The sequence below is a fragment of the Lagopus muta genome, chromosome 6, assembly GCF_023343835.1.
Source record: "Lagopus muta isolate bLagMut1 chromosome 6, bLagMut1 primary, whole genome shotgun sequence".
Taxonomy (NCBI): domain Eukaryota; kingdom Metazoa; phylum Chordata; class Aves; order Galliformes; family Phasianidae; genus Lagopus; species Lagopus muta.
This window is the reverse complement of record NC_064438.1, coordinates 17,506,682-17,530,533: the sequence shown is the minus strand read 5'-3', so window position 1 is coordinate 17,530,533 and position 23,852 is coordinate 17,506,682. Positions and strand designations below refer to the sequence as shown.

The window sequence follows — 23,852 nt, the reverse complement described above, 5'->3', positions numbered from 1 at the left end:
GGTCGTGTTTAAATTCTACAATCCCTTCCTGCTTCAATCCCCTGAAAATTCCAGTGTATTTCCTGCATCTGTCCATCCTCAATTGCTTATTATGAAATCAAATCCTAAGCTGCATCTATATTGGAGGAAAAAAAGAAAAAAAAAGAGAAAAAAAAGAGAAAGATGATTTGGGAGATACTAACATCCAGTAAGGAAATCAGCTTCCTATAAATAACAAGCTCCACTAATTTTAATAAATACATGGTTATTGTTCAGATGATTTTTTTTTTTTTTTTGCAGAAAAAAAAGCTTCTCTTTCAAAATGAAATACGAAGAAGTGCAAAAATGCTAATTTTCTAAGAAGAAACATTTGTATTCCAAATTAATATTTTGAAATGAGAGATCATTTCTGTGTCGTTTTACATTGTTGCTGTTTTGTGTTTTTTTTTTTTTTTAAATAAAAAAAATTATGTTGAGTTGGTTCAAAACAACAGATGAAAAGTATTCATATAAGTAATTTCTTCATTTCTGAGAAAACTTTTTGGTTTAAGCTAAAAATGAATTTAAAACAATGGCTTTTAAATAACGGCACTTTCATGAGACAAAATTTCCTTTCTCCGAAAGTTGTTCTTAAAAGCATGGTGAAAGACATTAAAATGAGTCTATTATTTTAATATGCTTTCAAACTTCTTAAAACTCAGTTATTTTGGTGACAATGTTTCCAGTGACTGCGGTATCTGTTTGTTTAATCTTGAGTTAATCTATTTTCCATGCATAGAAGACGAGGCAGGTTATAGAGAACAGCACAAACATTATCACCCATGCAAAAATAACTTCTTGCCTTGTCAATATAAACTCAGTTATCAGCAACAGTGTTATTCTTGGTATCCAGATTCTTCCTATTGTCACCAGATGGCAGCCTCGACATATTCCAGTGAAGCACAGCTTTGTGATGTGAAGTTAAGAGTGGACTTTGAGAACAGTTGCTTTTTGAGATGATTTTTTTTCTATATACTCTCCTGTGAATTTCTCCATCTCAGTGGTCTGCACTCATCTCTAGCACAACCTCAGGTCAGCTTCCTTTGACTGCAGTGTTTTAAATTGACAAGTCTACCACTTCATACCTGAAAGACTGATGTCTGAGTCAACTATGATTTGGTGTGTTTCTTTGGTCCAAGTAAAGGCCAAGGACAGATAATTCACTATGTAAATCCTGGAATACTTACTTGGGAGTACGAATCTTCTTCTGTGCTCACATGCATTTGAGTAAACAAAGATTTGGCATGCAACAAGTAGCATCGTCCCAAATTACCTTTATTGGATCATCTTCTCTTCTGTTGTCTGGCACAAGATGAGGAAAGTCATCTTGTCCCTTTCAACCTAAGCCATTCTATGATACTAAGCCATGGTGCATTACACTTCCCATTGAGATGTACATAAGCTACAAAACAGCACTGCGAAATCAGAGTTGGTTGATTCAAAGCTAAACAGTGACAGCACGGTGTAACAAACGGCATGATGTGTTCAGAAAATGCAGGATTTAACTCTGCCAGTCTGTTATATCTGGTGCATAAATGATAACAACAATTAAAAAAAAAAAATAGTGAAAAGATGAAGGTTGGAGAAAATAAATGCATGAGGCCCAGGACTGTTTTCTAAGCAGTACGTATAAAGATGATCAAGCACAGTGAGCAGAGCTGAGATTGCACTGTGGCTGTAACAGGTCTACTTTTCATTTTGGGAAAAAGAGCAGCCAGCCCAGGGGCAGAGGAAGCGTAGCAGGGGGTAGGAACTGAGTGCTGTGCTAATGTGCCTACACTGTAGGATGGCACCATCATCACTCGTAAATGATAGTCACACATGCAAGGATTGCAGGACAGCACTCTTAACTATCTCCTTCTGTGCAAGTTTTCCCCAGTTTTACACAAACATGCTAATATATTCTAAACAATATAGTGTTAAGCATTTAGTTAATGGCTTACATTTCAAAAGAGAGGTATCCAGCAGCTTTCTTGTAATCAGTGAAAAACTTTAAAAATTCATTTCTTTAAAAATTTGTTAGTTTAATATCCATGGGTTAAGAGATCTTATTCTGACCATTTAAAAACAAACAAACAAAGAAAACGTTAGTTACTGCAGCAGTGCTCCTACGCTACTATACCACCGTCATATTACTCCCCAAAAGAGAATGAGATATGTCAAAAATGAAATTAGCCACTAAAACACTAACAAACTTTCTAGAAGAAGTAAGAATCTCTAATTTTTCAAGCTAGTTACATAACACCAAGAAAAAAATCTATCCTCTGGTCAGCATACCAAACAACATACCAAAATTCTGGGGTTTTCTGGCACCACAAACCATGGCATTTGATCCACCTTTCATTTATCAAGTATTTAAGGGAAGAGATTTATGCCACTCCAATCCCCTTAGCCCTTTCAATTATCAGACAGAAGCACACAGCTTGGGGCACATAGCACAAGCATGCGAGATGGGAAGGATTTGTAAAGCCCCAGCTAAGCAGTCACCTTTGTCAAAACACCGTTGATTCACTAAGATCCAAGATGTGCCCACAGGATCTTCATTTTAAAATTTCTCATCCTGATGAGCTCTTCGTAGCCATGCACATTTTTTCTAGTCCAAAAATATATGCACAAATCAATTTCAAATGCTGTAAGTATACCAGATCGTGAACCCTGGTTCTAATGAATCAACCCAAATTAACATCTTCTGAGTTAAAGATTATTCCTAGACACTTAGGGGTGTTGTATTTGAAATAGCTAATTGTAAGATCAGAAACCTGTAATGAGCTCCAGATACTCACCCAGATGGTACTCCACAAATACTGACTCAATTTTCATTCTCATTTCCTTCCCTTTTAATAAGATGTTCCTATAATTAAACCAGCCTAAGGCTTGGTTCAGTGGGTAATAACTCATGCTGAGATTCATTGAGAGCCTAAAGCTAAATATACTTAGATATGAATAATATACAGTTATTTTCCCCCTGCTGCTTTTACTGCTCTATGCTTTGACTTGTTCAAAATGCGTAAGAGAACACAGCGCTTGTGAAGCCAACAACATTGTCTTCTAACAAAGAAAACCCTTTCCCCCCAACCACCTCCACAAGCCTGTGGTCAGCCCACAACATTACCCAGGCAAGTTGGGCTTCACAGCAGAGGTGGTCCTCATTGAAACTTGCACAGACCCTGAAGGTGCTGCTACATCCAGAAAATAGACGAATCCTCCGAACTTGTACATATTGAGCTAGCTTTAAGCACACAAATACTACATTTCTGCATTTTAAGTCAAACACAAGCACACACGTTTGCAAAGGTGAGGCTCTAATTGGAGTTTTCAGCCAGCTGTCCACAGTTTAGGAAGAGGGCTCATTAGTTGGCATGGAAACCAGCTTTACACATAAGCCACCCAAAGAGTATGCAGAACTCTCACTAGTGAAATCTTAAGAACATAAAATGGTTTATGGCAACTTTTTACCCATTTTCTCAGTCCCCAATAACCAGGGCTCAGATTCCATATAAGACAAACTAGGAGTATCTCTAAATGAAGAAACTTTAAGGATACCACAATTCCTCTGACTTACTGTGCCCTTCTTCCTCAAAATATTCCTTAAAATCCCTTGGTTCCCTGTTTCTGCAAAGAGATCTTACGGTCTGGAGTCTGTTTACAAAAATACTCGGGTAACCCTGAAACCTGGCTAATCACCCAGGCACCATGGCATGCAGACAAACAGCGGGCCAGACATTGATCACAACAACCAAACTGCAATTTCTGCAATCAAAAATCTCACAAGAAAAATCTAGCTGATATGTCAGGAGGCTATGAGTGGAGATACAAATATGGATGTTATTCAGTAGTTTTTATTGCTGAGGACTTCGTATTCTTAAATCCTTATGCAGCTGTTGGTACTGTAATATGTTTATTATCAGTTGATCATACATAGTTGAGGTCAACCCATGGCATTTATAAACAATCTTTGTTTAGTCTTAGGTTTTATCTTAGTATAAAAGTGAACAATTGATAAACAAAATGAGAAAAAATGGTCACACAAAGGACAGACTTCTGAAAATCAAGCTGCTGGATGCTTTAATCTGGTTTGGATACCAGGGCTTCAGAGAGTTCCGAGTACTTTTAAAGCTTAAAGCAGAAGAAGTGCACATGTGCCTGTGCACTGGGAAGCCACAGTGCCTGCCCACTTGAGCCTGGGATTAAGCATGCAAATTGATCCCGACCCTCTGTCATCGGTACTCAGAGCTCAGCTACAACTGGTCTTACCACACACAGTAGTTGTGGGTTCATGCCACCTCTTCTAAAGATAGCAAGTATGGCCAAGGAGTCTTTGTTCTTGTTTCAGGCTCATTAGATGAGTGATGACAGCTTATAGTAGGGGTCCCTCATGACCAGACAACAAGCTAGGCCCCCAACTGCTGCTGTCCACTACAACTGCAGTTGAATTTAGCCAGCTGTTGTAACAACCAGTGCAACACAAGAAACAGACCTCCCCGCTCTCAGGTTTAATGAGTTGGGTGCACTTTCTACAAGTTTCCCTGCAAGATCCCACTCAACCATGAGGCTTTGTGCTGCTGCAGAAGCATACGGCTATATCATCTCGCTTCTTGTTGTTGGCCTCTCCCTAGGCAGAAACACCTTTCTTGTCTTTCGGCCTGCTGAGTCTGAACTAAAGCAAACATTCTCATTGAAGAAGAAGGAAGATAGCTCTCCTCACCCTGTTGTTTCTCTCTGAACCGACTGTTCAAGATTGTACTCTTTATTTTAAGAAAGGCGGTGGGTGAAATATAATCACTGGGATTTTGTTTACACAGCCTGCTTTATACGTAACAGAGGTTCAGTAGTGATGTACATCCAGAGTTCATTTTTCAAAGAAAGCAGTGGATTATGTGTTTTGTTCACTGCTATGAGTAAACTGGTTATTGGACTGATAGAGCCAGGCTCAGAGAGGATCACAGAGAAAGTAACTCTGGAAAATTCTGAGGAGTGACCATACTTGTAAAAAAAAACTATGTAATTCATGAAAGTTGGTTTTGATGCTCTCACTCTGTGTGTATGAGATCCTTCAAGTTCTTTGCACAAGGACGCATGATAGAGTTTTGCAATGTTCCTCTGAAAATAAAGACAATAGATTTTTGTGCCAATGCAATTTAGAAGATGAAGGATTAATTGAAGTTAATCCAACAGAAAAAGGTTGCTGTAAAGAATTAAAAGTATTTATTTTAATTGACCCTTCCTTTGAAGAAAATTAAGACTCCATGTATTCTTTTTTTTTAAGAAAGGTGTTCTCAGCCCCAGTAGTCTGATTAAAACTGTTTTCTTTGAACCTCTTCTTTGCAATCAGATTTAATGGATATAATCTGAAGAAGATTTGAAAGCTCCATTCTCTCTCTCTCGTTTTAAATCACCGCTTTGCACCAACCCCAATACTTTGATACTCTTTTCACAGCCAACTTCACAGTAGAGTTGTAAAGTATATTGGCACACATAAATGATTGGGCTGTAGTATAAAGTCTTCAGGAGAAAGAAAACCCTGTAGACTTTGTTATTTGTCAACGTGTCAATAAAATGATAAATACTGTATCTCTTCAATTTGCCTATGGTAGGCAAAAATATGTACCTACCACTCAGCACACAGTCCTACTTTCCAAAATCATTCTAGCAGTTAAAGCTAGAGAAAGACTCCTTAGCCAATTTCTCCCTTGCAAAAACTTATCATAACATGTGGGAAATACTTTATTTCTGTTTTCTATTACAGATGTTTTGATTCATTGCTCTAAAGATTTTCAAGTGAAACATCACTCATTATTTGATGCAGATGAAGGCAAGGCAGACAGACAGGTACAGGGTACAGTTTGGGAATATGATGAGGCCTTTGTGGTTCTCTAAGTGACATTTTAATATAAATTGCCATAATAAGAATGCTGTATTGAGATGTTGCAACTGTTTTCTTGTTTCAGCTATTTGCTTTCAGCTCTCATCTAGACAAGGATCTTCCTCATTTTAGAAATATTTGTAATGATGCACCTAGTGCCAGGAAGCACTGAACAAAGTTCACCGATTTAACTCAAAAAAGAGGAGACTTCTTATAAGGAACTCCACCACAAATGCATGAGGCAGTGACAGGTTTGTTGTCTTAATTTCTCTGAGTTAATAAATTCTGAATTCTGAGCAATGTGACACTTTGTAAAATTACTAATTGTTAGTATTTTTTTCTTAGTTGTGATAGTACTTTCATCTTCCAATAGAAAGTTATTCAGTGATTATTTCAAGCCTTGATTTCATTTTAATGGCCTTCTCAGCCACGCTGCTTTCTCATAAAGATGACCTGATATGTTGGTTGTCATTGTTTAGCACAAAATTAAAACATACCACTTTGTCACATGCTAGGGAATTCTGACTCTAGTGAAGTTACAGCAGCTTTTCTATTTACCTCAATAGCTCAAAATTTACTTCACTTGCCTTGAGCTTCTTTGCGTTCCTCATATCTTCATGCAGACACAATAAGATATTTCATCTTGGGTCTGAAGTTCATACTGAGTTCAAAAAAGGAATTGAATTCAACTTTAATCCTAGGTCTAATGCTAGCAGAAAGCAATATTTTTAATGAACAATTCATTGCTATGATATCAAGCAGGTTAAAACACACAGTTTCTAGAACACCAGTAGATATTTGCACTTGGAGTATCAGGGAACTCTCCGTGCTTCTGACTTTAACTTGAGATCTGAAAAAATAAAGAATATTCATAATATTCATCCTTTCCTATAAAAAATTTGTCATGTGTGGCAATTACTCCTACATCTACTTTACTCAATGTGCAAAAAGATCTCAGCTTTAAAACCAGCTCTGTAGGACAGTGTTTTCCTTACAGTTTTTACTGAGGCTTTATTTAACTGCATAATTATTCAAAGTCTGATGCATAGTCCTCATGCATTTTTATGGTGCTTGTCATTACAACAGCTATGTGCAACACAGACATGAATATGTATATATTTACAACATCTTTATGAGCAGATAAATCATGTTATCTTTTACATTTATCTATCATTACATTTATCTATCATTACATTTATCTATTTATCATTATCTACATTTTACGCCTTAATGCTGAGACAGGGAGGTCAATACCAGTAATGTTCACTGACTTTAGGTATCAGCTTGAAGCCCTTCAGATCTATTTTTGTAGAGAATAAGTCCTATGTAGCACATATTTTCAAGTGAAATGCCAGTTATCTTATTTACTCCTGTATGTGCTTTGTTTTTCCACTGAACTCAATAATACAAATCCAGCACCAGATAATGAAAAATGGAAATTTTAGCACTACACTAATAAAAATAAGATGAAAATAGCTAGCCAGCCTTACCGAGGGAGATCAGGGCAGTGCCAGGTATGGAACGGCCAGTTTCACCAAGGGGCATTATGCCCAGAGACCTATGGTCTAAAGAGAAAATACAGACAGTGATAGAAGGAAAGCAGGAAAGCATATTTTCCCTTTTTTTTTTTTTTTTTTTTTTTTTTTTTTTTTTTTTGGTAGAGATTAAAACAAAATCATAGGCAAATATGGGAATTTTTCTAAAGCACATACTATGCATCATTTAGCTATGATCACTCAGGTGGTCTATGTGAAATGTAGGTACAGCATTCAGTGATTAAACTGGCCTAAGTATAGAGTGTAGGCACAAGCTTGCTTTGCTGAACAGCTGAAATGGAGATGCTATCGCTTCATACAAAGGCCAAACTACTTTTTGGAAGTGATTCCAAACAAACTGTGTAACAAGAGACAGGCAAAGACCTTGCAAAAATGTTGTTTGATTTGCACTTACACTGAATTGTACTGCCTACTGTGAGCTACAGCTGAGAGGTGACAGTAGAAAGATTTTTGGCTTCTTCTGTCAGATGTAGAAGAGAGAACTCAGATCCAAAGTCCAGTTCCTAAGATCATTCTTCCCTTGAAAGTAAAAAGCTGGTATTCATATGTGACTACAATCTAGAGTAATTATCAAAGTGATAAGATGGAATCATGAGCATAACAGTTATTCAGAAAGGAATAATTTCAAACTATTTATCACTTTTATTCACTAAAAACTTCATTCTGAAGCAGCAGGAGAAGAAGCAAACACTGTCTGGAATCGTTACTCATTTCCCTCAATTATCCTAGTGTGCTGAATTAAACCCCCAAAACTAACAAGAAACTGTTTCCCAGAAAACAGTCTCAGACTAGCAAGTTTTTTCAGCATTATTTGCATTACTGTTTATCTCATGTGAGCTGATGAAAGTCCCAAGGATTTACCTCTGACAAAAAGAGGGGGACAAACACACATGAGTGCCCAGCAGCTCAGCTCAGCTGTGGTGAGGCTGCCAAAGGAGATAATTCTGCCAAGCGAAATGGCTTCCAGGCTGTGCACTTCTGTGTCAAAATGACATTAGTATATTTTGACATAAGTGCTGTCTTTTATCAGGGATAAGCTTCAAAGACGCAGAGATGGGAAATCAGAGTTTGACAGAAAAAATACAGGTTGACAGAAAAACACGAAGAGAATTTGTTAAATCCAGTGCTCCAAGAGCCTATGATTCATTCAAGGACCAAACTTAGAGCAAAAGATGTTTTACTGTTGCATGACCACGATGGTTTTGGCATAGTAAATTAATAAGCTTCCTCTGCAGAGAAATGTAAAAAGCCTTGTGCCTGCTCTAGTGACTAGAGCTGCCTACCCGCTGCCTTGCTGATCACAGGAAGAGGAAAATGTATCTTCATTTGCCAAAGTTATCACAAAGGTTTCGTAGCTGTTTGGCTAGTGACACAGAATTTCCATTAAATTCCATAGGCCAAAAGCTTTACTGAATGGGGTTAAAAGTTTCTGACTTCACATCAACAAAACTTCCTGCTGGAGTGATTGTTACATCCAACAAGGTAGGTCGTTTCCCTCCTGTGTATTTTTCCTCATCTTATCTCTGGTGACTCCAAAAGCACATAGGATTCACAGAAACTAAAACTAAAACAACAACCTACATCCGGTCAATCAGGTCATGTCTGATCTTTCGGTCAGTCCCCTTTGACAGCCACACAGTCAATAAAATTGCCTGGGGATGATGCCAGCAAGTTGAATTCCCTCTTCCCTTTCCCTTGAAGCTCAGCAGAAGACAGAAAGAACATTTTCATCTTCTTAGCCAGATTTCAGCACTCGAAGGATTGTACTTCCAATTATAAGTGGCATTGCTTCTTGTGACAGCTGTCTGTTAGCATGATCGATGTCTGCCCGTCTCTGTTTGAGTTCAGAAGCTTCTGCAGCGCACACAAGAAGATCAAAGACTTCTATCTAAATCCCTTACCTCAAAATATTTACTCACTGTCATCTGGAGAGATAGGGAGAAGTCATGGCCTCAACATCTGACAACTCACTTGTGACGCCTTCTAATGGGTCCCATTTGCCATTAATGTCACCAATGATATAATTTGGATATCACAAAGAATACATTACAGAGGTTTCCAGAAAGGGGTAACTAGATCTAGTTCTGTCTGGATAAGGCAGAAGACACACAGCTGGGAAAGAGGAATCACTAGTAAAATGATACAGAACATAAACCCTGGAGATAAATAGTCGTGAAGACTTTTTGATTCAGCTAGGATTTCCAGACTTTAAGCCTAGATATATCTGCACAGATCTGATGCTCAGGTTATTGCTTAAGGCAGTATAGTACAAAATGATAAAGTCATTTTAGCCATGTAATGCTGAAGAAAACATTCTGTCATCTTGTTTGGCAATCTAATCATACGTGTGCACTACCATTTCTCATCTAAGCCACCTATTGCTCATGGAAAGGATATCAACGTGCCTGTTGCTCCCAGTACATTTTGTAGAGCTTTGATTTCTGTACTCTGGCCAAAGTGTGGTATTGTTCAGGTCCTTTGTCTTGCCATTAGTGTTCTTGTGTTATGGTTTTCTCTGTTGGGTCAATGAGATTAGATTTCATTAGCACAGCAAACTGAAAAAAATACAAGTTATTAGATAATCATTAAAGCACATCTGTTGCCTTTTTCAGAGTGCCAAAGTCTGAATTCCACTGAACTAGTGACATGGCACTTGACCAGCGCTTAGTTCAGCTATGGTCAATGAGCTGCAAAAAGATTAAAATATTAGCAGCCAGTTGATTCAACCTAATCCCTGGCAGTTTTGTTTAGACTGCAAAGAAAGGTGCCTAGAGCAAAAGTGAATGAAACAATTGCAGTAAGAAAATGCTAACATTTTTGAGTCTGTTCCACTGAATTTGCTATACTGGTACTTGACATGGGTGTTGTGCCAAGGCATCAGCTCCTCGGGCACTCTAAATACACTTTCATGCATATCCACGCTGAATTGGTTCAAAAGTCCCTGAGAACTTCTCAGCTTGAAAGTCTGGCTGCTAGACAATGGAATCAGGTATTTGTCCCCCATCCACACGCCCAAAATGAACAGAAATCTGAGCTATGAATGAATATAAAGTCTCAAATGCCAGCTTCTTGTTTCTTTTCAAAAATTCTTCTGAAATATCCTGTGGCAAATATGTTAGATCATGTTTCTTTCCCTTATTTTTTTTTTTATTTAAAGAGAAGTTGTATGTGTTCCCAAGTTTATCTAAATATATGGAGGCATATTTACAAATAGTCAATGATTAATTTTTAAACACTTTCAAGCATCTCTGTTGTCCTTCTCTTCATGACTATTTTCAACAGTGCTGCAACATTCCCTCACATCATATCTCTTCACTCATTAATCCCAATAAATTGTTGCTCACACAGTTTCTCTGTATTGTACTCCCAGAATTCGCCCTCTCACATGTTACTCAACTGGGTTATCAGTAATAAACAAGATAATTATGATAAGCTGTCGAATCTGTGACAGGTGGTGAAAGGCAAATGCAAGATAAATCCTACAATCTGAAGTTTATAATTGATGAATGGTCGCTTTCGTGTTTTTTTTTTTTTTTTTTTTTCAATAATTCTGTTTATAATACATTTACCTTCTTTCTATTCCTGACTTATCTGATATAATTTCTATTTCAGTGAGCAGGTGATTAGCAATATGACTGCTCCTCTTTAACAAGGAAAAGAGGCATGTCTTAGAGAGCCTAGAGAGCGGGTAATTCATGTACCAGCTACAGCAATTAAGGAATAACAATCATGTAACTCTGAACTCCTTACCTACACAAAAGGTTATCTCTTTTGTTCACTTTTCCTATAGTAGTTTTCCAACCTTGGAAAAAAGGTTATTTCCAGACTTGCAACTTCTGCTGCACGTCACCAAATGGTTTGTACTATTTAGGCTGTTGTCTTGTGCTCAAAAATAGTCATTGTTTATATGTGATTGATTTAATATTTCCAGTTTAACTAAATGTTGGACCTGAAGAACAGCCTACGTTCTTCATTTTATAACTTGGCTATAGAAGACAGTATGTGATATCTAAAGAGTCTGTACTGATAAATTACACTTGTTAACAGCAGCTACATGTCCCCTTGGGATATTTTCTAGGTTCCAGAGCAGTTAAGGAATTCTAAATAATTTGCTGTGAGGGTTCTTCTGGAAACAAACAGAACTTTTCCCTGCCTTTTGAAAAGAAGATATGCATAATCATGAACACAGGATTAGGACATATATCCTAGATGCATGAAGCCTAGCTTTAGGTTGTGTATGCTTTTAAGAAACTGCAACATTATTCAAGGAAAAATTCAAAATTCACAGGGTGAGATCTTACATCTTCTGATATCAAATAATGATTCACGATCTCACCTAGAGTGTGAGAAATTTGGATTTCTGTGTATGCTCTATCATGTATTTTACATGGGGCCTGGTTAATGTAAAGTAAGCAAAGGAAGAGACAGGTTTCAAGGCTCTACGGCTCTGTTTTTTTACATCTACTTACGAGAAGAAAAAAAAAATAATGCAAATGCAATCTCTCTAGGCTGGTAATTGTTAAGATCTTTTTAGCAGAATATAACCATGTTAGCAAAAAATAGAGAGCACAACAGACAAAATTACAGCTGTTAGGGCAGCCCTCAGAAAAAACAAAGAAGAAAAAAAAAAAGAAATGAAAAATATATATATAGTCCAGCTTTTCTGTTCACTTAGCTTTCTTTCCGTCCAAAATAGTCACTATGCTACAGTGAGAATGGTTCTTCCAAAGGCCTGCACAACTGATCTCAGACTCTTTACACATACTTATTATAACTGGGAAATGTAAACCTTGAGTTAGGCAGCCAATGAACTGATGAATGGTTGTTACAGCTATAAAATGGGGTTGGGGCCAAAGAGTGATGTGATCAGGCAACTCTGTCCAGCAGAATGGTGCCCTATGGAGTGCTGGTTTCTCAAAGCAGGTTGGAGAGAAACCTAAGCCTGTTTTCATCTGTGACTGGAGCCCTTCTTTTTTTTTTTTTCCCATGCATTTCTTTCTTCCTAGATTCTCATATATCAAGAAGGCAAAATTCCAACAATGCCTACTGGTTTTGTATCATATCTGCAGATCCTGCAATTTCTTACAAGAGATGTTAACAGAACGCATTCTTAGATTTGAATAACCTTAGTTTTAACTGTTTAATTCAGGATTGTTTCCCAATTTTAGAAGCAGTAATACTAAGTAGTCTGGAGATGGCACAGGTCCAGTTCACACCTTTTATACAGATTTATGGCAGATAATCAGTTTTAAAAACAAGCAAAAATTAGCAGGCTATGAGTTTTTGACAACAAGTAATTCACTCCACCCATATTATTAACTGGACATCTTGTGTATACATATAAACAAATTTTAATTGTTAATCAAACAGTTCTGTGCTGTTAAGTTCAACAAACTATTTGTCCTCCTTGTTCTCCAACACCGCCCTGAGCTGCTATTAGTATATAAATCACTTCAGTTTTCCTGAGAAATGTCCAGTTCCTGTGACTCATAACACCACCTACTGGACAATTATGACCAAAATGTGACTAAAAATGTTCTTAATCAGTGCATTGGCCCATGTATGCCGATAATGTATTCATACACGCACCTGCTTTGGTCACAGTCTAACATGAATTCCTCCAGTGATGTTATGAACGGGTATTTTTTTTTAGTGTCAGTGAACAAATACCTGTCAGAATCGAGAACATAAATTCTTCTCTTGCGATTTAGGCCTGGGGAATATTTGCAGCACGAAGATAGAAAATAATAAAATAATGATTCATTTCCGGTATTTATAAAAAGCAGCAGCCTGATGCTCCTTCAGCTAAGCCCTGTGTTTTAGTGTATGATTTTATCCCTATCAGCTAAAATCACGGCTTCTCCTTACTACAGTCAGTGGGAAGTATTTAGGAGAAAAGTATGGCTTGTTCTAGCCTTTGGAATATACCACCATGTTTAAAGGTAACCAGACAATTTGTTCTTTACCTCCCAGAAACACTTCAAAGTGTTTGGGAAAATGCTGTTGGATAAAGATGGATACCTACTGTGTGCAATGATAGCTCAACATACTCTTCACTTCCTTTGCATTATATGTGTTGTATGCCCTGAGATCACATGGGAACACATGGAGATTGCTCTGGCATTGATTAGGAGTATAGCCCCTGAACTTCCTCCAGCAGGTAGATAGATGTTTGTCAATCAGATGAGACAGTATGTATAAAGAGACATTAGGGGGACTTACAGACTCATTTCCCTGTCTTAAACAGTTACTATGAAAATCTGAGCACTCTAACCAAAAGTGATGAGGTGCCGTTTTAGATGCTAATAGATTTCAACACACATTGTTCTTGAGTCTCAGTAGGTCTTTCACAGACCATGTGTTGAACCATTAGAGCTCAATGATTTACAGTGGTAAGTGCAACCTGTTGCTTTTAATGTGCTACGATATTAAAAATCACACTTTTGAAAATCTCAGCACAGCAAAATAAGTGCTGTATATTCTGGGATATTGAACTGCTCTTTTATTTTCCCACTATTTACAGTTAAAAAATTAGATAGAATTACGTATTTATTTCTGTATGTAAAATAACAGTAAAAGAGAATAAATTATTTGATCTTCATTTTCAGAAAAAAAATTCTCATTTTGGACAATTCATTTGTCTGAATCTAAGATACTGTGGAGATTATTTTGACAGATGATGAATATATGACCTCCCAAATCTCTTCAGTAGTAGCAGAATGAGATAAGTCCAATAAAAATGGTAGACCACTCTTAAAACGTGCTATTACAAAAGGAAGAGGTATTTGTTTCAGTCATATGATGAAACCAAAGTCTGCATACTCAAGACACAAATCTGAATTGAAATAAGGTTACTCACTGTTTGACCAGAAGTTATCTGTACTTTTTTCTTAGTGTAAAAGATTTTCCTCTTTCCTCTTGGCAATGCTCAGAATACTGTAGGCCTAACATTTATGGCAAAGAGTTATGTTTATTGCTTAGGATGAATAACATACTTTAGATAAAGACATGCAAATCTTTTAATTCTAATACCTTTGGCTAAGGGCCAGGAATTAATTATGTTAACCTCAAGGATAATTAAAAATTTAAAAAAACAAAAAACAACAAAAAGCCTTAATCCGAACTTTGGAAAATTCCACAGAACATGTCCTTCTTTTCAACCCTCTCCTTTCCCCCCCCCCCCCCAATAAATACTGTTGACAAATCTCAAGAAATCCAGGTTTTCCTGTATGGGTACTTGAAAGGAATTTTTAATAACAAAAACTGTAGAATTCATTTCTTATCTCTAAACTAATCAAGTAGAACAAATTAATGGAGTAACATCTGAGTATGTATTACTCACTGGAAGATACTGTACCAGACAGTTCATGGCTCCTAAAATACTTATCAAGCTTTTATTATGCTATTGCCACTAACTGAAGTGGTAAACAGATCACATGATTTAAGAAAAAATCCCATGGTGTAAACCAGAAAATGTTGGATAATGTTAGAAGTATGTGTACCCTAGTCTTGGCCCATTTAGGTCAAAGACAAAAGATCCTGCTGATTTCAACAGCCTTACTTAGGCCTTAGAAGTATTTCGCTAAAGTCACTGTGCCTGATAAAGCTTCAGGTTTATTTCCAGTCATACTGCGATATCAGCAATTGGAGCAAGGCACTGCTGTGTTTTGGCACTCTTGATATCATTTCCATCAGTACATACCTGCCTGAGCAGACCGCATAACTTCAGAGAACCTGTTTTCAGAAAATACACCTTGTTTCTTGAAAATGACTTTCCCAAGGGGTGATACTTTGTGCTATACAGTCATCCTGAGCTGCAGTTTCAACTTTATGGCATTTCAGCAGTGAGATAACGAGCATAAGCATTGATTCATGTCCTGCTTCAGTACTTCAAATACACAGATTACGGATGGGTGTAAAATAGGATAATACAATCAGGATTTAGAAGCAAATATGTTCACTTAAAGTCAAAATACTGTGGCTACTAATCATGTCTTGTTGACAGAACTGGACACTACTGTTTTTCTTAACAGCAGAACTAATAAGCTCATCAAAGAAGTCGAGCCAGTGGAGGAAAAAGGCACCAACTCCCATTCTAGAAAGCCTTACTCTAATAGTTTTGACTGTATGCGAAAAATCGATTTTCCCTCGTCATAGTATTTTACTTACCACAAGATGGCACTGTTTTTTATTTCTTTATTCTCAGCTGGAACAGTCCGCAGTCCTCTTCGTGTTTCATCACGGTCTCTAAAGAGAAAACGAACAAACAGCAATTGTAATTAGCACACATTTATTTCATATATCCGTTTGTTTGGATCCCTGCTCTCTTTATAACAGAGTGGAAGAATCTGGGGATAGTGGCTTGCAATGTTTATTGCTTGCAGATATTATTTCCTTTTCAGATTGTAAGATGCTTCACAGCCCACCAGAACAATTTGAATTTTTAGGTTTAGCTTACGTTGGGTCCACTAAATCAAAGAGCTGGTTCAGATGTGAGACCAATCTAAACGTTCTCCTAAAAACATGGTAAATATTTGGATGGACAGGATTTGAGTTTTCAATTCATAGTGAATTAAGGTAAGATGCAAAAAAATTCTATACAGCATTTCATACAGTTCTACTATAGTAGTGTCTCTTTCATTGTCTATCTGGAAATAGTTTGTATTAAATAAATCTATAAATATAATGTTACTGAGTAGATGCTACTAAACATTCCCATAATAGACTAGTGGTGCCTACGAGGACAGGGGGATTTACAGAGATCCATATTAATGTAAATAAAGAGACTTTCATTAGCTGAAATAGGTGATGATAAAAAAATAATTTCTATCTTAGTTTACATTCAAAATGTTAGCAGTCATTCCATTTATATGACTTTATCATGATGCTGTTATGAATGGGAGATTTTGTTATCCCAAAGCATGATTTCTGCAGAATTCGGGCTCTAAGAAAGCTTACCAAACAACTGTTCTTTGAAAAAGTTGATTTGTGCTTCTGTTGAGAATCTGTACTAGTGACTTGCTGAAAGTAGTAAAGACCTCTCCTTCTACAGTATCCCCAGAAAGTATCCAGTGTTTGTTTTCTCTCTTGTGAAAGAACATCTGTTGTGAGCGGTATGAGCTATCTTCTGGGTCTGACCCACCTCTAGTTACTCTTTTAATAACCCAAGTCAGTATGCACAGTAAGTAGGACATGCATGGGTCTCCTTTCCACATAATGGATAGGCAGCAGTAACCTTGCATCTGCTCTTGTGTTAGTCTGTCACTCACAATCAGGGGTTACTTGATGCCTAAAATAATTCCTCCCTTGACAACTAATTCATCTGGGAAGAAAAAAGACTCCATCCAGATGGTGGGAATCTCACAGGCTTCTATTTTATTTTTTTTTTAATGGCAAGCCTCTACTTTTTAATAGACACTCAAGAAGTTATATAACGTTTTTGGTACTGTCATGTGCTATTATCAGCTTTTAAATATGTATTAAGCATTCAGAAAATAAATCCTTCCCTGACCTGGCAGAATACTTCTCTAAAAATGTGTGCTGCTACAACATTCTACAAAAGTAAGTTTTAATACCAAATATTGTATATTTTTCTTGATGTACAAATATGAGACAGAGAAGGGTGGTACAGTGGGGTAAGGAACGGGACAAATGTTTTTCACCCAATGCAATGTCAGTTTGCTGAGAATTTTGGTGAGTGTCATCATCTGCACACTCTTGCTAGTTCATAAGCAAAAAAAGTAGTGGTTTTAGTCCGACACAAAGCAGTTGTCTCTGTGGTAAAGCCTAACACTATTGGAAATGAAGAAGGATTGCAATATGTAGCTGAGGAAATGAAGATATAATATTCTTGAAAAGATGACTGGTTTCCTTACCTTCAGAAATCAGTCTTCAATAAACATCTGTTATGTCTGTTGGGAAACCTACACAGTTTTACCCCACAAGGGGGGTTGTCAGTGTAATTGATTTTCTATTGTTCTCTTGTAAAAGTAGAGGACATCAGCCAGCACGACAGTTGCAATATTATTTTTCATAAATGTAGGTTTCTCTCCTTGGATTGAACCAGACTCTCATAAGAAACTCAACTCTTGTGACTTTTGAAAAGTAAGTTTCTTGACTACGTGTTTGGAAAAAGATTCAAGGCTTGGAGGTCAAAATACAAACAAAAAGGTATCTATATTTGCCATTGAAAAGTATTTGGGGAAAAAAAAACATTTGCTGAATATCTGAGGTTGGAAATAGAGACATTGTATATCAACATGCTCCCTTGCATTAGAACCAGAAGTGATCACAGAATACACCCTGTGGACAAGAGACGGACCAGCAGCTGCCCTTGCAGACATCACCAAGGTCCCGGAGCTCACATGGCTTTTTGGTGGTGTCTCAGGGAAAATGTATAAAAGAAAGGGCAAAAACACTGCAAAAGGAAGGCATAGGAGGGAAAAAAAATAAGAAGCAATGGGGTGAAGGCTGAGGTCAGAGAAAAAGGAGGGTAATGAAGTGCTTCAAGGCAAAGCATGAACCTGCTTTGAAGAGGCCCATGCTGGAGCAAGAGAACAGTGTGAGGAGGAAGGAGAGGCAGAAAGGAACTGTTGTGGACCCATCGCACCTTACATTCATTGAAAGAGGAATTAGGAATGAAGTGGGAAAGGATGTGGGGGGAGATCTGTCTTCAATTTTTGTTTCTCAAAAGAGCCAAAGCTCTTTCAGTTGGCAAAAAATTAATTTTCTCCAAGTGACAAATTGGTAAATAATTGCTGGACAGTAACTAGTAAGTAATTTCCTTGTCTTTATCTATGCCACAAGGTTTTTCATCCTGTTTCTGCCCCCTCATGCCCTTATGAGGAAGGGGAGTGAGAGAGCAGCTGAATGGGAGGCCATCCACTGGGTAATCTCCCCACATGTAGACATGTAATGGAGCCTCTTGCTCTGAAGAACCTCCCTAAAAACAAAACTAATGAGGAGGACAAAAAACAAAGATGTGTAATTTTAGGGAAAAAAAATGAAGTTAAGGCACAGAAGTATTGTATGTTTTGAAGAGTTACATGAGGCATCTGCTGGGGAGAAGAGATCCAGCTCAACACCTTGACATTCAAGGATGGCACTGTAGGCTACCGCCTACCTTTCTTCTCATATCAGGGCTGAAGTATTTAATGAAAATGCTGTTTTCTTGCATTTTGACCAGTTAGCTAGCACTTCATACTCTAAGCTATAGGCAACAACAGGCATTGAATTTGCCCTGAAAAAATGCTGTGGTATTTCCATCTGTCAGTAACAGATTAAAAAAAGATTGTGTGGATTCTTCATAAACAACCCTAAACCTTCACCTACGCTATTTATATCTAAACTAAAGAAGATCTAGTGATTGATAGCTGGACTCCTATGCCAACTACTTACCAAAAGACTGACAAAATAAATTTGATGAAATCTGTACATCTCTGAAGGGACCATGAGCAAGACTGAATTCTCGGTCTTCACTGTCTTTTCATAAACCCTGCTAAAACTCCACACTGTTATAGAGTTTCAAATTATTACATCAATATAATAGTTTGAAATCTATTTTCCAGTGACTCATGAACTTTGAGAATATTTCTTTTGCATGAATGTTACCAAATCTGTATTAAACACTAGCTTATTTGTTTTTAGGGCTTATTTTTCTGCTTCAAATGCTATCCTTAGATTTCATGGCAAACGGGCATTGGAATAGCAAATAACATTTATCTGTGATTGACAAAAAACTGCTAGTAAGGGTATTATTTCTTTAAAAGAAGAAAAAGTAATAATATTATGTCTTAATAAATTAGTCTAGAAACATTATTTCATTTCATGTCTTAATAAATTAGTCTCGAAACATTATTTCATTTCATCTTTCTTTTTTTCTTCCCCTCTCCAAAATATAATGAAGGTCAAACAGATGCTGTATGGAAATTAAGCACAAATGCATATATTTCTGATTAATAGGACTTGTAGTGAAGCAAGGTTAAATGGTCAGACATAAAACTGAAAGTAAAATTCTACAGCAGCAAAGAAAAGCTGAAAAGCTTAAATAGTGTGATTTGCCCTATTGACAAAAATTGTGCTGTCACATGCTTGGTGTACCAAAGTGAACAATTGCATGGAGTGCCTGCCATTACGAAGAATATTTTGAAACTGAAATCAAATATGATTTGATTTGTGTTGATATTATCTCATAAATATAAATCTCATTTAATGTGAATTTCCTTTCCTGCTCTAATCACCATGGCAAAAAGTTTAATTGTTTTTTCCCAGGGATGAACTTCAGATAAATTAATGATGACTATCACTGGTAATTTAACATTACTTTCTTTTTTCTTTTCTCATCTCTTCTTTATTCTGAATTCTAAACATGAGTATCAACATTGATGTTTACATTTATATAGATGGGAAAGTGGAAATTAATATTTCTGGGAAATCATCTGTGCTCTGCAGAGCAAGAAGAGCCCTGGGTACAAAGCCCCATTGGTCCTAGAAAAGCCCTGCCTGATTGACATTTTGAAACCACTGTGAATCAATAAACTAATGCTTGAAAGTTTTTAAAGTGGTTATAATTTATGATTTTTTACACTAGATGCTTGATCTCAGGGATATCCCTAAACTACATCACAAAATCATCCAAAACCATTCCAACTTGGGAGAGGAAGGAAAGGGAAGTTATAACGTTCTTGGGGTTGTAATGGACTTGGATAAAAACAAGAACTGTGCATGCATGCACCATGCACTTTGTCATCTTCTCTGGCAACAGTGAATTAATTCTGCTTACTTTTTAACAAAAGCCAAAGCACTGAATCGGCTGCTGGGTGAACTTCTTTGAGCAGAGCTTGTTGTACTATTGAAGTTTTTCTCGTACGTCTGTTCTTTTAGACTGGTACAGTGAGAAGCTGACTCTAACTTCTGAAACTCCTCAGGATTTGAAGGCAAGGAAGTTGGTTTCCCACTCCCAATTCATGAATTAGGTCAGACTATGAGAGATAATATATAACAAGTCTCAAATCCTCATCTGTAGCGATCAAAAAGCCAATTAATTTAGTTTAATACATAAAAATCTTGCTCCTTTACCTAAGAAATCTACCAGTGCCCTATCTTGGTAAAACCATATCTTGCTTTTTCTGTATTTCAGATAACTTAGTTTTTGTAAAATAATATTTTGTATATTTAGATTAGCTCCAAATTCTCTTCTGAATGCAGCTTGAAAGATCTGAGTAATGCATGAGTAATACATACGAGGCAAAGCAAACTCTGAAATAAATATGAAGAGACACAAGGAAACTTTCTGGTAAGCCAAAAGGAGAAGCAGGCTTTGTCACTTACAGAAGAAACAATCTTTTTTAATGGAAAAATGATGAAAAAAAAAATACCAAACAAGATCAGAGCCAGCCCTGTAAATCAATGCATCTTGCTTGTTGATTTAAAACCTGATTAAGATCGACCATTTTCATCAGTACTCCGTTTCCACCCTACTTAAGTGCACTATCAATTATGTTACCCTGCCTTCTTCTGAAGGAGAGTGAAGGGTATTCTAAACATGTTGTGTTATTTTATCCACATTCTTGTTTCTAAGATAATTTTGAAGATTTCTAATCTCTATTATAAAAGTATTAAAAAAGTATTAAAAAGTAATATTTGAATCCAATGTCTGTTTCCACAAGAGCTTTTCTTTTATACTGACATTAATAATTAAGTGATTTCTCTTTAAACTTTCTGTAGATGTCTTTTACACTGTAACAAGGGAAGAAATAAGGAACCGGTGGGGAAAGGTAAGGTCAGTGCACCAGATTCTTTCACGTAAGGGTTTTTTAAGCAGGATCAAACTAGCTATTACGGCTTGATTTATTTTTTATTTTGGCAGTAACTCTGTAAGTGAGCCTTTGTGTTAAAATGCCTGTATGGAGCTGCCCCTACACACCATTTGTTGCATCAAAGACTTTCAGTTTACAGCTATCTCGTAGCACCTGGATGCTACAAGGTTTGCAGTTCTCACATTTTCTGAAAGTCAATGAACTATAAAATAATTAGCACAGAATCAGGTCATTTAACTTGAATCAATTTATGACACTGTGTTTTCTCAGTGCTGGCTCCGTCACATACGTCAGCACTACGCGGGCAGTCCCATTTGTACCACCTTAAAATTGAATTGATCATACATTAGTTAACAGTTATTCACACATTGCCCTGTGGAATAATTTCACAAAAAGCTGTATAACTGAGGAGATGAAAAGGAGTTGGATTTCACTGCTAGTTTAATACGTGCAGCTGTTTCACCCTGACATCCCTTTGCTAAATGTTCAGGAAACTCCATGCCCTAACACATCATTAAAAGGCAAAAAAGAATTCCTAATTCTCCTGAGCATCTCAAATCCAGATAAGAGTGATAGACCAAAATATATCATCTGCATTAAGTCCCATGTAGCTACCACTTAAAAAGAAAACTTCCATAAACTACTTCGGAAGGATAGGAATTCTAAGAAAACTGGACTGGAGATTTAGTTGAACAATAATATTATAATCTGGGGCTAAGACTAGCAGAGTCTGAATCCAGAAGTTCAGTTGGCAGCAGTAGAGCCACGCTTGCAAATCTTTTACTGTATCATCAAAGTACAGACTTTGCTATCCTTGGAGATTCTGCTTAGCCTTTGCATGCTGCCAAGGGCTAGGTGTGCAACTAAATCACCATCTCTTGGATTAGAAACTATCAGAAAATATGCTCTAAAAAATATGTTAGTGATTTTGAAGTTTTGATGTTAAAAGAAAAGAAAAAAAAGAAAACCTCCAAACATTACTTTATTGATTCACAGTGGTTTCAAAACATCAGTCAGGCAGGCTTTTTCAAAGCAGGAGGAAAAGAGCAGCCAGAGGGAGAAACCATGTGGATTTAGAGAAGCCGTGTAATCAGTGGGCATGCCCTTCAACCTGATGATTTTAACTAGCAGTGCTAACTACTCGACTCAATGAAGTTTTTCCAAGGAGGAAGGGCACCTTGTTAGTGTAGTGTCTTTGTCCAAGAATATACAGGATATTTAGCAAGTCCCTTTAAAACTGAGAAGGGAGATGAAACGGTGCTTAATGGTGATGAAAGTCTCGTCAGCATGAACTGATGTTGCTGTGCAAATACAAATTTTTTTGCTCTCTCTCCATTTTATCCAGGCAATTCTTAAAACTAAAAAAGAAATGAGACCTCTCCTGGCTTCTAACTTTAGTATTAATAGTGCTGATGCTGCATCATTAGTGTTAAAATACTGGATTCATAATCCTGAAAGCAGTGGTTGTAACATAACGTTTCCTTGTTATTTGGAGTATAAAACTGAAAATGACCAAGTAATTCATATAAAGCTTTTAACTTTTATGTGGGAGAGGGGATGAGGAAACTTGCCATGTTAAAGTACATAAATTCACCTCTGAGTTCCAGACATGGGACGGAAGACCAAACAATTCTTTATGTGCACAGATATATGTTCAAGTGGAAAGGTTGACTGTGTGCTTTAATCTTGACTAAAATGGTGACTCAGTCATGACCCAGCTGCATACATGAGTGAATTGCTACTGCTATTCAGCCATTAATTTTGGCTAAATCATTTTACAAGAATGAGGGGTCTTGGCTACCCTTTCAGATTTGTTAAGGTTCCACTGTAAGAACTAGGTTACTTCAAATTTTCCCAGAAGATGTTGTCTTCTTTCTTGTACCAGCTAAGTAGTATTTAAGTACCTTGGAGAACTAAAGCATATGATCACTCACTGAAGAAGAATATTTTTATAGAAACTGTTCCTCATGCTCATAAAAATTGCTGACACAGTGAAAATAACTGAAAACAGTCTGTAAGCTCCTTGTAATTTAATATATATGTCTGAAGGTGTGAAGTCTCTATGGTCAGTGCAAGGGCTAGCTCTGGTATTTGCCAGTGTTGCTTTTTGTCTAATCAAATGTGGTTGATAATGGGATTCTACTGAATTTCATGATATTAGCAGTCAATGGTACAAAATAATGTGGAAATGTGTTAGCATACAAATTTCATGTTCTGCTCCTTCTTTCTACAAAGCTCCTTTATCCTCATGCTGCTGTAAAATCTTCAGCATTGTTTCTTCCAGTGCATATTGCTCTAATTTGAAAGAGATTCTTAATAGCAACCTCTGAATCAGTCTGTTCTCATGTATTGGCAGATTTCTTATTGCTCATATGGTTCAAAACATTGCCTCATTGCCAGATTTTTCGTAAGACCAGAAATTGACAGAACAGTACCTTTCTCTTTTTTCTCAGTTTGTCATCCATGCAATTTATAGTGATATAAATAAGTTCTCAATGTGAGGGTCAAAGAAATTGTACAGTGAGAATGAATAAGGAGATTTGTACAGCAATCTAGGGAGTGTGGCTGGTTAACATCTACTTGTTTTAGTATTAACTT

The 23,852-nt window shown here is 36.9% G+C and overlaps 1 long non-coding RNA gene across 1 annotated transcript in view; it reads right to left on the bottom strand.

Annotated features, from left to right (window-relative positions):
- Positions 1 to 3,827: 3,827 nt before the first annotated feature.
- Positions 3,828 to 23,852, bottom strand: part of LOC125694335 (uncharacterized) — a 101,610-nt gene continuing 81,585 nt past the window's right edge. Inside the window, exons 17-21 of the long non-coding RNA XR_007377503.1 lie at positions 15,607 to 15,684; positions 14,297 to 14,381; positions 7,832 to 9,952; positions 7,372 to 7,446; positions 3,828 to 6,731 (exon numbers count right to left, since the gene is read on the bottom strand). This is a non-coding gene — a long non-coding RNA (uncharacterized LOC125694335). The remainder of the gene's footprint in view (positions 6,732 to 7,371; positions 7,447 to 7,831; positions 9,953 to 14,296; positions 14,382 to 15,606; positions 15,685 to 23,852) is intronic.